The sequence below is a fragment of the Suncus etruscus genome, chromosome 1 (genome assembly GCF_024139225.1).
Source record: "Suncus etruscus isolate mSunEtr1 chromosome 1, mSunEtr1.pri.cur, whole genome shotgun sequence".
NCBI classification, from domain to species: domain Eukaryota; kingdom Metazoa; phylum Chordata; class Mammalia; order Eulipotyphla; family Soricidae; genus Suncus; species Suncus etruscus.
The window spans coordinates 118,380,905-118,394,936 of record NC_064848.1 but is presented as its reverse complement, the minus strand read 5'-3'; the positions used below and the strand labels follow the sequence as shown (position 1 = coordinate 118,394,936).

The 14,032-nt window shown below is 32.8% G+C and overlaps 1 pseudogene; it reads left to right on the top strand.

The window, feature by feature from the left end:
* Positions 1-2,659: 2,659 nt before the first annotated feature.
* LOC126022617 (40S ribosomal protein S3a-like) lies at positions 2,660-3,459 on the top strand (annotated as a pseudogene).
* Positions 3,460-14,032: the final 10,573 nt, after the last annotated feature.

The following is a 14,032-nucleotide window of genomic DNA, read 5'->3' as shown; positions in this document are numbered from 1 at the left end:
TTTGTAATTTTCTTATTTTAAATATTTTGGGTTGGGTTCAGATTCCCTGCTAACGGTAGTTTTCTGCTGCAATTCCCATATGGCAAATAGAAGCCATATTTTGCTTCTGTGAAAGTGATGCATCCAGGGTGGAGTAGAGGAGTAGAAAAATGAAGCAAGACTCTGATTTTTGACTAGCTTAGCCTTCTTTATCAGGAAGTTCTGCAGCATAAACTAAACTGCAAGGAGAATATGTACCTTCAATTCAGCCAGTAATTTACTGATTTTGTCTTGGGAATTCAGATAGGCAATTTTGGGTAAAAAGCATATAGATTCCCAGGAAGGCTTATCCTTAGTTGTTTGAGAATAATTCTCTATTAAAAGAGGCCCCTTTGAACTTCTAGCTGCAAACAAATATCCTACTGGTGAAGGAACCCTGAGTGGGAAATAAAGCACCCATTACTTTGAAATTAGTGATATAATTTTTAGATGTAGTGAATATTAGAAGTTTAATAAATGCAGTCCAAAGGCTTTTTATAAGAAAATAAATTTTCAGTTCTAAACTTATTTTATAGAGTTGAACTTATTGAAAAAGCAAAGTGCTACCATATATATTGCAAAATACATTGTACAGACCTGCCTGTAAGTCACAATTCTAGTTAGTCTCACAAATTTTAAATTATTTAAGCTAGACCTGAACATTTTATCTTGAAACATCTAAAACATTTAGTGTTTCATGCCAGTTGCCTTTGTAAAATATTAGAGAAATTTTGTATTTTTACTTACATTGAATATAGTTTAGAATTTGAATAATTATCCATTGTGATGTTTAAAAATACAGAAAAATGAGAAATGGTACCTTAAATTAGCAAATCGGGTTTTATTAAAAATAATCACCAATTCTATTAATATATAATAGCTATATCTCCAAAATACATAAAACATCTCTAGAGCATTTTTAAAACCTCATTCTGTGTCTTCCAACATATCTACCTTCCCATTAGGTTTGCCATTATTAGCATCATTGTTGGAATCATTTGCAGTCATTTTCTCATGTACTTATAATAATTATTACTAGATATGTTTTTATATAATTTAGTGAAGAATAATTTGGAAAAAATACATAAGATAAGTTTTATACCTGTGATCACTATAATTAGAAAATATTTATTCAAATCAGGCTGATCATTTTCTATTGTTGAGTTGGGCCACACCAGGCAATGCTTAGTAATTATTCCTGGCTCAAAACTCATGAAGCACTCTTGGCATGCCTAAGGGACTATATGGTATACTAGAAACTGAACCTGGCTCAATCAAGTGAAGGCAAGCACCCTACTCACTGAACTATCTATCTCTCAGGCTCTGCTGATCATTTATGAAAAGGGTGCTCCCACTCATTCTTGGCAGTGCTCGAGAGACTATATGCAGTGATAGAGATGCATTTAACTAAATTAAATGCATTTAATTTATCTCTGCTTTATCTTTCTCACCCCCAATTATGCTGATTCTTAATAAATATTTATTAAGCATTCATAATATGCAAAATAATTTGTTATTTTAACTAGTGGTTAAGTACTTTTATCAAAGATATAAGAATTTGTACATTTGTAATTTTGTAATTTCTAACCCCATCAAAAAATGTGGAGAAGAAATGAACAGACACTTTGATAAAGAAGAAATACAAATGGCAAAAAGGCACATGAAAAAATGCTCCACATCACTAATCATCAGGGAGATGCAAATCAAAACTATGAGGTACCATCTCATGCCACAGAGATTGGCACACATCACAAAGAATGAGAACAAGCAGTATTGGCAGGGATGTGGAGAAAAAGGAACTTTTTTTTACTGCTGGTGGTAATGCCAGCTAGTCCAACCTTTATAAAAGCAATATGGAGATTCCTCCAAAACCTAAAAATTGAGCTTCCATATGATCCAGCTATACCACTCCTAGGGATATACTCTAGGAACACAAAAATACAAAACAAAAATCCCGTTCTCACACCTATATTCATTGCCATGCTATTTACAATAGCCAGACTGGAAACAACCAAGATGCATTTCAACAGATGAATGGCTAAAGAAATGGTGGTACATATACACAATGGAATATTATGCAGCTGTCAAAAGAGATGAAGTCATGAACTTTTCCTATACATGGATGTACATGGAATCTATAATTCTGAGTGAAATAAGTCAAAGGGAGAGAGAGAGGTGCAGAATAGTCTTACTTATCTATGGGTTTTAAGAAAAATCAAAGACATTTTTGCAATAATCCTCAGAAACAAAGAGAGGATGGCTGGAAAGTCCAGCTCACTACAAAGTGTGGTGATTGCAGTTAGAGAAATATCTACACTGAGAACTATCATAACAATGTGAATGAATGCGGAAGTGAAAAGCCTGTCTAGAGTACAGGCAGGGGTGGGATGGGGAGGAGGGAAATTTGGGACATTGGTGGTAGGAATGTTGCACCAGTGAAAGGGGGGGTGTTCTTTACATGAAACCCAAATACAAATCATTTGTAATCAAGGTGTTTAAATAAAGACATTAATAAAAAAAGAATTTGTAAATGTTTATGATTTGTTTGTTTATTTTATAGGCTATTTGTTTTTTTAATTAAGATGCACAAACTGCACTGTATAAGGAATGCTTTGTCAGTCTTGGCTCTCTGAGTGGCACCATGGCAGTTGGCAAAAATTAGCGCCTTACCAAAGGTGGCAAAAAGGGAGCCAAGAAGAAAGTGATTGATCCATTTTCTAAGAAAGACTGGTATGACGTGAAAGCACCTGCAATGTTCAATATAAGAAATATTGAGAAAACGCTTGTCACTAGGACCCAAGGAAGCAAAATTGTGTGTTCGAAGTGACCCTGGCTGATCTGCAGAATGATAAAGTTGCATTTAGAAAATTCAAGCAGGAAGTTCAGGGCAAAAACTGCCTGACAAACTTCCATGGCATGGACCTCACTCGTGATAAAATGTGCTCCATGGTCAAAAAATGGCAAACTATGATTGAAGCTCATGTTGATGTCAAGACTACCGATGGTTATTTGCCTTGTCTGTTCTGTGTTGGCTTCACTAAGAAACGTAACAATCAGATCAGGAAGACCTCTTATGCTCAGCATCAACTCGTTCGCCAGATTCAGAAAAAGATGATGGAAACAAATGACTTAAAAGAGGCGGTCAATAAATTGATTCCAGGTAGTATTTAGAAAGATATAGAAAAGGCTTGCCAGTCTATTTACCCACTCCATGACATCTTTGTTAAAAATGTAGAAATGCTGAAGAAGGTCAAGTTTAAGTTGGGGAAACTCATGGAGCTTAATGGTGAAGGTAGCAGTTCTGGAAAAGCTACTGGAGATGAGAGAGGTGCTAAAGTAGAAAGAGCTGATGGATATGAAGCACCAGTGTAAGAATCTGTTTAAAATTCAGGCTTTCATTGCTAACAAATAAAAGGTTTTATTTGTGGTGTTTAAAAAAAAGGTATGCTTTGTCAGAAAAGCACTATGGGAAATTAATGTTTGTGTTTTCATAAGGCTTCTGCATTACTTAATATTGGGGACATGGGTCAATCAAGCTTGTTTTTTTAAATATTGATATAAATTATATGTAATAACATATATTTTAGCTCCTGTAGTATTTGGGATCAAACCCAGAACCTCATACATGAAAGGCAAGGGTCCAACTGCTGAATTATACCCACTTCGTTTACACTTCATTTTTAAAAGTGCACATGATAGAAAGGTATGCTTCTCAGATTTTGACCATTATAAATGGTGGAAAACTGAATAATAGGAGCCAAAAATAACTGGAAAACACTTCTTTTGAATATTTAGTGGGGAAATTAATACTAATGGCTAATGAAGTTGATTCAATTTGGTATATATAAGAAATCTGACAAAGTAAGAGGGGTGCTTCTGATAATTTGCTTTTACTATAATCTGGAGTACTTATATAAAATAAAACAGCTAGTCTTTCAAGTAATGAGCAAAAATATATTCCATTTTCACAAAATAAACCCTCACATCCTCGCCCCAAAATACTACTTATGAGCTGTGAAAGCAGAATGTGATAAACCTTTTAAGAGGATTCATAATGTTACTCCTGTAACCTTTGCGACTTATATTGAGAGGCTTCTGTGAACATTAATCCACTTCCCAAAGAGTATTCTTGACAGATTCAAGAATAAAAATCAAGGATGGGTCAATTGTCATTCTCATACCTTCCCTGACAATTCATTTGGCATTATGCAGACCTATACATGGTGCTTAGTATAAATGGCACAGTGAAGAGCACTTGAAATTGAAATGTTTAAAATTTCAAAGGATTTAAATGAAGTTGGGTTAACCTGACCTCATTTCCTTGGTCAGTAAAGCCTTTTCAAAGAGTGAAAGCCTACATTTTAGCAGTGAATTCTACAGAAATAAAAGAATCTTCACAAAAGACGTCTGCTTTAATTAAAGCTGGAAAAGGGAATGCTTCAATGGATAAACAAATCTATCTCATTTCTCAGCTTTCAAGTCTGAATGTATTTTATGAATTTAAAATAAGAAATGCAAATGGTAAGAGAATACATCAGCATATTTCTTCAGCCTGTAACTAGCAGTCTTTTGAGTATGGTCACATCTGTAGTGCTCAGTTCCTTTTTGAAGGGGCTGAGTAACGAAGCAGTCAACCTGAAAAAGAATGGATCACCACTTGGTAGAAGTGCTATTTTAGGCAACTCACAGTAGAGAAATATGTCTTTTGCCTTAGTAGTTGACACCGTTTTGGGAGCAATGACAGATCAATAAAACATATTGAATCTGGGATCACACTGAAGTTGCTAGAAAAGCAAACATGAATGGGGTTCAGTCAGCGTTATTAGAGAATAATAGCATCAAGACAATGAAAACGAAATAAATGTACTTCTCATAAGACTTGAAGAAGTGAAAAAAATATGCATATACGACCTGAACTAGGATCTTTGGGTTAAAATCAAGGCTAATCCCCCTCTCCCAACTGTGACTGTAGCACCTTGGCTTCTTGTTCTACAATATTTAAATAGTTTTTTTGAAGGGTCAATTAGATCAAAGGTGTGAAGTTTGCATTCACTGTCTACAAACAAGATTGAAATCTGTGATATTAGATACATCAGTAAAAACACAACTATTATACACTATTTATCTCAGTGAAAAAATAAAAAAAGTTTGTAGTGCCTGGTAGATAAATAGATTTGAGAGCACTTGTTATTAAGACTCTTGCTTGCCAAACTCCCTTCATTATATATCAAGACAATTTGTATTGTAATACAAATTACAATATAATTGTATTGTAGTACAAATAAATTGTACTTTTTAGGTGCATTATAGTACTGCTTCTTTTCATGATATTTAATAGTTTTTATTACTAGTCAAAATTATATCACTTTTATTGTCATCTACTGGAATCATCTTCAAATATAGACCAAAAATCAGATTGGAAAAGTTTGCTAAATAATTCCTCTCTATATATAGTATCATAGTTGTAAAATTTCTGATGGACCCAAGTGGTAAAAAATAAGCAGTATGTAGCTTAGCTTTCATTTCTAAATAGATATAAACAACAGCCTGTGTGATTTTCTTCATCTAGTGTGTCTGAGGTGATTGTGTGGGTGCAATCAACACCTCATCATCTGATTGTTTTAAATGTTCTATTTTTGATAGATAGGGATGTTTTAAGCTTTTATTAATAAAAACAAACAGTTTAAATAGAACATAAGTAAAATTTTAATATTTCTTAAATTCATGCTTTATCTTGAACATTAGTATTAAATATTGTATAGAAATTAAATGCATTATCATAAAAATGTAACTCAAGGCAAACACTCCAATAAAATCATGAAAAGTATATATAATACATAAACATGTAATTTTTGAGTGGTATAATTTTATTTTTATCATTTTTAATAATGCTTTTATTTAAGCACTATGATTACAAACATGTTTGTAAGTGGGTTTTAGATATGAAAAGCACACATTCCACCACCTTCCCACCACCAATGTTCCCCATCTCCCTCCTCCCCTGCCTCCTGCTTTTTTTCAAGACAGGCATTCTATTTCTCTCACTTGCTTCCATTGTCATGATAATTGCTCATGTAAGTTATTTCTCTAATTGAACTCCCTATTCTTTGTGGTAATCATAAAGTGTAATTTTAACATTTTTGTTATTCACTGTACTGTTAATAAATCTGCCCATAGTACTTGGTTGTAAAGTCACAACTCTGAGGCTGTAGGGATAGTATAGCAGATAAGATGCATGCAATGTAAAGGTTTTATCCCCTATCTGCATATGGATCCATGAGCACTATGAGGATTAGTCCCTGAACTCAAAGCCAAAAGTAAGCCCGAGCACTACAGTGTGGAGCAAAAACTCCAATCACAGCAACAACAAAAAACACTAGGACTCCATGACCACACAACCCTTCAGAGATAATTTTATTTTTTTTGGTTTTTCATCATACCAGGCAGCACTCAGGGGTTACTCGTGGCTCTATGCTCAGAAGTCGCTCCTGGCAAGCTCAGGGAACCATATGGGATGCCAGGATTCGAACCAACGTCCTTCCACATGCAAGGCAAACACCTTACCTCCATGCTATCTCTCTGGTCCCTTCAGTGATAATTTTTAAGATTACATCTATTTATTAATTTACTCATCTTAAAAACACATCTTTTTAGAGGGTCCAATATTTATTAAATTTGTAATAGCTTTTGTAGAAATTAAAAGGATTTAACTGGGATATGGCAAAGAGAAGGTATGGAGCCAGTGGTTATTCCCATGACAATATGCTTCAAGAGTGGAGAAACCCTGTATTTCTTAGGCCACGGGAATTTCCTTCCTTCCCCAATACTTGCTGTGCCTATACAAAAAAAAAATTTTTAAAAAAAAAGTGGAGTAACACCAAACCCTGCCACTCCAGCACTTTTTCTGGGTTTTGTTTTGGTTTTTTTTTTTGTTTTGTTTGTTTGTTTTTGGTTTTTCAGGTCACACCTGTTTGATGCTCAGGGGTTACTTCTGGCTAAGCACTCAGAAATTGCCCCTGGCATGGGGGGACCATATGGGACACCGGGGAATTGAAACGTGGTCCTTCCTTGGCTAGCGCTTGCAAGGCAGACACCTTACCTCTAGCGCCACCTCGCCAGCCCCAGTTTTTGGTTTGTTTTTTGATATTATTTTCCTTCTCTTTTTCTTCCACTTTTTTCTTTCTTTTTTCACTCTTGTGGGTTTTATTCGGTGATTTCTTTCTTTCTTTTTTTTTTCTTTTTGTAGTTGATACTAAATTTTTTCTTCTCTTTTCCTTAACTTTTTTTTATCTCCAACAGAATAGCATAACTTGAATCATTCAGCCTCATAAATTGAGGTGGGAAAAGGATGATACCAGGACCAGTCATATGAATATATAGTATAATTAAAAAATGACCAGACTGGAACACAAAACAAAATAGATACCCAACCTACAACAAGATGTAAAGTGGAGACCAGTTACACTAGTATTCTGCGGGGGTATAAAGGAGGGAGATATGGGAGACATGCTGGGAACAGGAGTGGAGGGAGGACAACATTGGTGGTGGGAATGCCCTTCATTCGTTGTCACTATGTACCATAAATAATTCTGTGTAATGAACTTCAGTCACAATAAAAAAAATTAAAAAAAAAGAATTTAACAAATTAAATTAAACTTTTTAGGACACTATAACTTAATGCACATTTATTTTAATATAAATAATATTTCTATTTAGAAGAATTATCTAATACTATTTGAAAAATTTATTCCATTACTATAGTGCTCACATGATAAAATTCATATAATATTTTATTACTATAATGCTCACAATATAAAATACAAATACCAGAAACCATCAATAATTGACAAATGTTAAAACAAAATCTTAATTTATTTTTGATAAAAACTGTTTAAACTTATTTATAAATAATTTAGAAGTGATTAATATTATTCAACAATTCTACATATGTCTTGACCTTCAATCTTTAAATTATGTTTATTAAAATATTGGATCTGTCTTGAATAATTATGTAATAGTAAATATCCTTGAAGTGCCTGTGATTTATCCTTTTGATTTACATGTATAGATATAGGCATATGACTTCTATGCATAGAATGGATAGAATGCATAGAAGTCACGCTGTACAAGTGAATCTTAGAAATATCTACACAGGAACAAATCCATAAATTACCTTCCAATGCATCCACTTTGATTTGAAGGATCACTGATCTCAAAGTAGTCCTCATTATTGTAACCAATATGGGTTCAATTTATGCTGATTGTAGAATAAGAGAGCAATATGAAATGTAGAATTTTATCAGTAACTTCCTAGTTCAGAGAAATCCTTGCTAAAAATCTTTTACATCAAAATTAATGCTCAAATATTATATGTATTAAACCACAGACTTTCTCTTTGTTCACTTACTTGCCTAGATTCTATTTTACTATTGTAGCATTATTGTATTAAAGCTTTAGGGAAAAATTTAAGCATTCCATTTTAGCTTCAAATTTTTGAGAAACAAATTGTGTGTTCTTTACCTGGATTTTAGTTTATTGATTATCTTTTATATTTTGACTTCAATTATTTCTGTAGTAAGGGAGCAATAAACTCCATAATCCAGTAGACATACTCTTGGTCATTAATTTGACTAGTATGCATAATTTTTATGTACTAGAATTCAAATTCTAATTATAATTTTGGTGTTTCTATTTTATAATGTATATTTTACCAGGTTAAAATATATTATTTATCTTTTTTTTCCCCTGGATGGGCACTTCCCTGGGGGAAGGCGGCCTGTTTATTGAATAGAGAGTACTTTTACAAATTGAGTACACAAAATAAATAACTGCACATTCTCCATCCGTGGCCCAAGGCATGAAAGCCCAAGTGGGCCTCTCAGAGGCTCAAATCCCCAAGCCCCTGTGTCCTGCCAAAGAACCAGAGGGAGAAATGAAACCCCAGGGCTCGGTCCTCCAGAGGCACTAGAGGTAGAGGGGAGTTCTGAGACCAAACAGGTGTTTGGGGTCTCACTGCCCTGTGCAGGAGGCACTGGACAGAAAAGGGAACAGGATATATCAGGCACAGTAGACTTGGCCCAGAGTGGTATCTTTGTCTTAATCAACACATATCAAATAATTATTTTACTTTAGTGTTAAAAGTATATGTAATGGAAAATTCTATCACTTTAATGTGTTTTCAAGAGTGCTTAGATGTGAAAATATCAATATCATCCTACTAATAAATATCAATATCAGTGTTGTACTTTGAAAGATAATAACTTTAAATTGTTGTCACATTTATAATATGTATTCTAGAGTTAATAAGAAGAAAAAATAAGAGAGTGTTCCATTTACTGGGCATGCTTCAGTAACTAATTGGTACTGGTCTCCAAAGTCCTCTCTTAATTACAAAATTGGTATACCACAAGACTGTCTAATTTGGAGTCTCAGACAGCCTTGCTTTTTAGATATAGGAAACAATCTTTTTACTTTCATTAATGCTTTTAATACTACTTGGATGAAACATGAAGAACTGAGGAGTGAACTCACAGCCTTACACATGCAAAGTACTATCTCTCCCTCTGTGCTATCTCCCTTGCCTTACAATTTATTTTTAAATATATTTTCCTTTAGATATATGTATATATATACATCTCTCTCTATATATATATATACATTTAATTTCTACTAACATTCTGCAAACATTTAGAATAAATGCTTTATTTGTTTGTTTTTTGGGCCACACCAAGAGATGCTCAGGAGTTACTCCTGGCTATGTGCTCAGAAATCGCTCCTGGTTTGGAGAACCATATGAGATGCCGGGGAATCGAACCAATTTCCATCCTAGGCAAACACCCTACTGCTGAGCCACAGCTTGGCCCCTATTTTCTTGAATATAATAAGAATAGACTGTATAGCTTGTGTCTGATTTTTGTCTTAATATTTTGTTCCTTTCTCCGTTCTGCTTCCTTTTTAATTTTTTTTATTTTCTTGTTTTTATTCTCTTTTTATAATCTTCTCTAGCTTATAATTTTAATATTTTTAATTTAACCCTTATAAGACTGGCTTCTTTTTATTTAATAAATAATTTGATATCTAGAAGATATTATATTACTATATAGAAAACTTAAGCTTGCAACTTAATCTCTCTAGTATCTGGTCTCAATAGATTACCTTTTTCAAAGTAAAAAATAAAATTAAAATAAAAGGCATTTTGTTATTTTGTAAATGTTCCTAAACATAAAATTATTCTTAAAATTTTTAACTATTACTATGTTCTTATATGTTTACTCAATTTAATTTTTTAGTGAGCATTTGGTTGGTAGAAGATGAGAAATTTATAGAGGATTTCTATTAATTAGCCTCTATTTTAATGGCCTTATTTATATTCACTGACTCTTTCTGGTAAACTGATTTTACATACTGTATTAGCACCACCAAGAGTCAAGAGTATTCATGGACATTGCCAAGTGTGCCCTCTCAAAAAATGTAGTGATTTTTTGTTTCTAATTCCCAAATAACATATACTTCGAACATAATGCTTTTTCGTTATTAGTTTATTAGCCTACATGTAGATACTGATCCTCAATAATATATTTTAAATGATTCACATATGCAATATTTTAAAAACCAGTTTGAAAAATTTTATGTAAATTATGAACTTGCATAGCTCTCTTGTTTTCATCAATTTCCTCTTATATTGCCTTACTAAAACAGTAGCTTAAACTACTCATTATTCAACCAGGTGAGTTCTAATTTTCCTAAAAGTTTCAAAGGTCATAGAATAGTTAAATATATTCCTGCCTTACTCACTTAGGCATTTAAGTTCTACCCTTGAGAAGCCCACTGTGCAATTTTATGTAGGATAAAGTTAACATTTATGGGTAAGATTCAGTGGAGCTATATTAAAAGTCAACCTTCAGAATCAAAGGTACCTTATTTCCATCATACATTATATGTATGATGGTCTTTTCTCCCTATAAAATGTGTGCTACATTTTCTTTAACCATAAAAATACATTAAAAAAACTCATAATATAGAAGTAATGATACCTTTTAAAAGTACAAAACCTCTCAAAAGACTTATAAAATATGCAAAATAAATTACTATGCCACTTCATTTAGTGAATATTAAGTAAGCTTCTTTAGCTCTTGTGCCATCAGTTTATTTCACTCAGCTGAATAGTCTAATAATATTTTCATTAAATATTTATATGAACAATCAAACACTGCAAATGAAAAAAATATCCCTTGACATTCAAGATGGTTTCTAGGCTTATATAAGCAGTTTGTTATGTTGGTAGGGCTCATTTGCTATGGCTTAGAATGATGTTTTCCATTAGCTGTTGACTATGTGATGTCTGACCTTAGAATAAGAAATATCATGTCTTCTAATTTCTAAATTTTATTTCTTCACTGAGAATGGGCTTCTTATGGAAAATTAAGTACACTTAAAAATTGGGATAATTTTGTACTAATTAAACCAAGGAAATTGATCATTGCAGTTCATTTTTTAAAGCCATACAAAGTATATTCTTAGGTTTTACATTTTAATATCATCTTTTTCCTATGACTTGATTTATATATTAATTCAATAAAGGCGAATCTGCTATTGACTTGCTTTTTATGTGTGTGTTTTCAATTTATAAAGACATGATAGTATAGTGATGGCAATTTAATTATAATTGAATTTCATATTCTCTAAATATTCTGTATACAAGTATATACTATATATACATTTATTCACTTGAAATACTTGTGTAGTAAATACTATTTTAGAGTTATTAAAACTTAATATATAAAAAACATTACATATGCCTTAAATTATAACCTGGAAATTTAATTATCATAACAAGTTTCAAATATACACATAAAATTTTAGATGTCATTTAAGTATTCCAGATCATATTATTAAAACTTAAAGAAGTAATGAATAATTATCAATTTTATCAAGGTAATGAATAATTAACATTTTCATCATAAGCCTATAAAATGTTAATTTTATAGCTACAAACTTGGATGTATATCAAATACAGAAATATTTTATTATTTAAACTGAGAATCTATTTTTCTTTGAGCTCATCTCTATATTGTTCACTACCTGGAAAATATATCAAGAACCATTCTTAACTTAAGATTTGAAAAGTATATGCTGATCAGGAGCATTGCTTAAAACTGCTTAGCTCCATTTTATTTGTTTGGGGTCACCCATTTCAGAGTATTTAGGGTTTACTACAAACTCTACTCAGAGATAATACCTGGTAGGCTTAGGATCCATGTAGGATGTTGGGGATAGAACCTGGATTGTCCTGGTTCAAGGCAAGTGCCCTTACCCAGCCATTTTTGCCTAACTTTATAATATTCTCTGCTAATGCTATGGTCAAATAAGCAATGAGTCCCAAATTTGTAGCAAAAAAAAGTATGAAAGCTAACTTGAAATAAGTTTCTATCTATTTAAGTCATTCTAGTAATTCCATATCCTGATTTTAATGCAGAGGCATCCTAGATCATTAGGATAATTACTATTGAAACACATTTCAATTTCATTCTTAAACAATGTTTTAATACTGGTAGATTTATGATTATATGATACTATATTAGCTGATATATAATGATTTATTTATTAATGTAGTTAGTAAATGGAAAACATGAGTTGATTTTAGGAAAATATTAAAAACATAGTAAATTATAATATATACAGCTTTTGCTTTTTATATTAATGTGCACTCATACATATCCTATAAATGTATCTATAAATATGCATATAGTAATTTTATTGTGAAAATATGAATAAATTATTTACATTCCTACATAAATATCTTATGCCTTAAAATTATAGCTAAGGATTATTTTAACTTTTTAACAATTATGGTTGATGATTTATAGCTTAATCAAAATTGTAAGTGACAGGTCAAAGAAGGGGACACTATGACAATGATAGTCTGGCCAAGATCTGGGAGCTGAAAAGAGATAAAGTGACAGGCATGTTATCCCTTCAGTAACAATATTGCAAAACACAGTGTCTAAAAAAGGAAGGGAAAGATAGAGAGACAGAAAGACAGAATGACAGACAGATGGACAAGAAAAATGTCTGCCCCAGAGGCAGGCAGAGAAGGATGGAGGGATGGAAATGGAGGGATGGGAATGAAAGAATGGGGGAGAAATTGGGCATTGGTGGCAGAAAATGTGCACTGGTGAAGGGTGTTGTACATTGTATAACTGAAACTCAATCATGAAAAACTTTGTATCTGGGTGGGGGGAAACAACTTACAATAAAACAACCTTGTAGGGGCCGGGCGGTGGCGCTAAAGGTAAGGTGCCTGCCTTGCCTGCGCTAGCCTTGGACGGACAGCCATTCGATCCCCCGGTGTCCCATATGGTCCCCCAAGCCAGGAGCAACTTCTGAGCACATAACCAGGAGTAACCCCTGAGCGTTACCGGGTGTGACCCAAAAACCAAAAAAAAAAAAAAAAAACAACCTTGTAAACATGGTGTTTAAAGAAAATTGGTTAAAAAATTATCAGTGACAATAAAACAACTAATGGAAAAAGTCATTGAGCCTGGATATTTTTATAGCAGTGACAATTATAATATCAGAAAAAATACACATTATTTGAGTTAAATTTATTAATGTTCATGGAAGAAAATTTTTCCTTAGACTGAATAATAAAATAGAGAATTCTAGAGGCCAGAGAAAAAGTACAGAGGTAAGTCATTTGCCTTGGACGTGGCCAATACATGAAGGACCCCAGTTTGAATCCCAGCATTCCATATGGTCACTGAACCTGCCAGGAGCAACTTTGAGCACAGAACCAGGAGTAACACCTGAACACTGCTGGGTGTGATTCGAAAACCAAATAAATAAATAAATAGGAAAAAAAAAGAAAAAAATAGAGAATGCTAAAACCAACAAACATAAATGAAGTGAAGTAATCAAGGACGCTGTCTATCATGTACTTATTAGACCATTACTCCCTCTATCTTATTATTTAATTACAACCTCGTAATTTTTATTTTAAACATAAATTAAATTA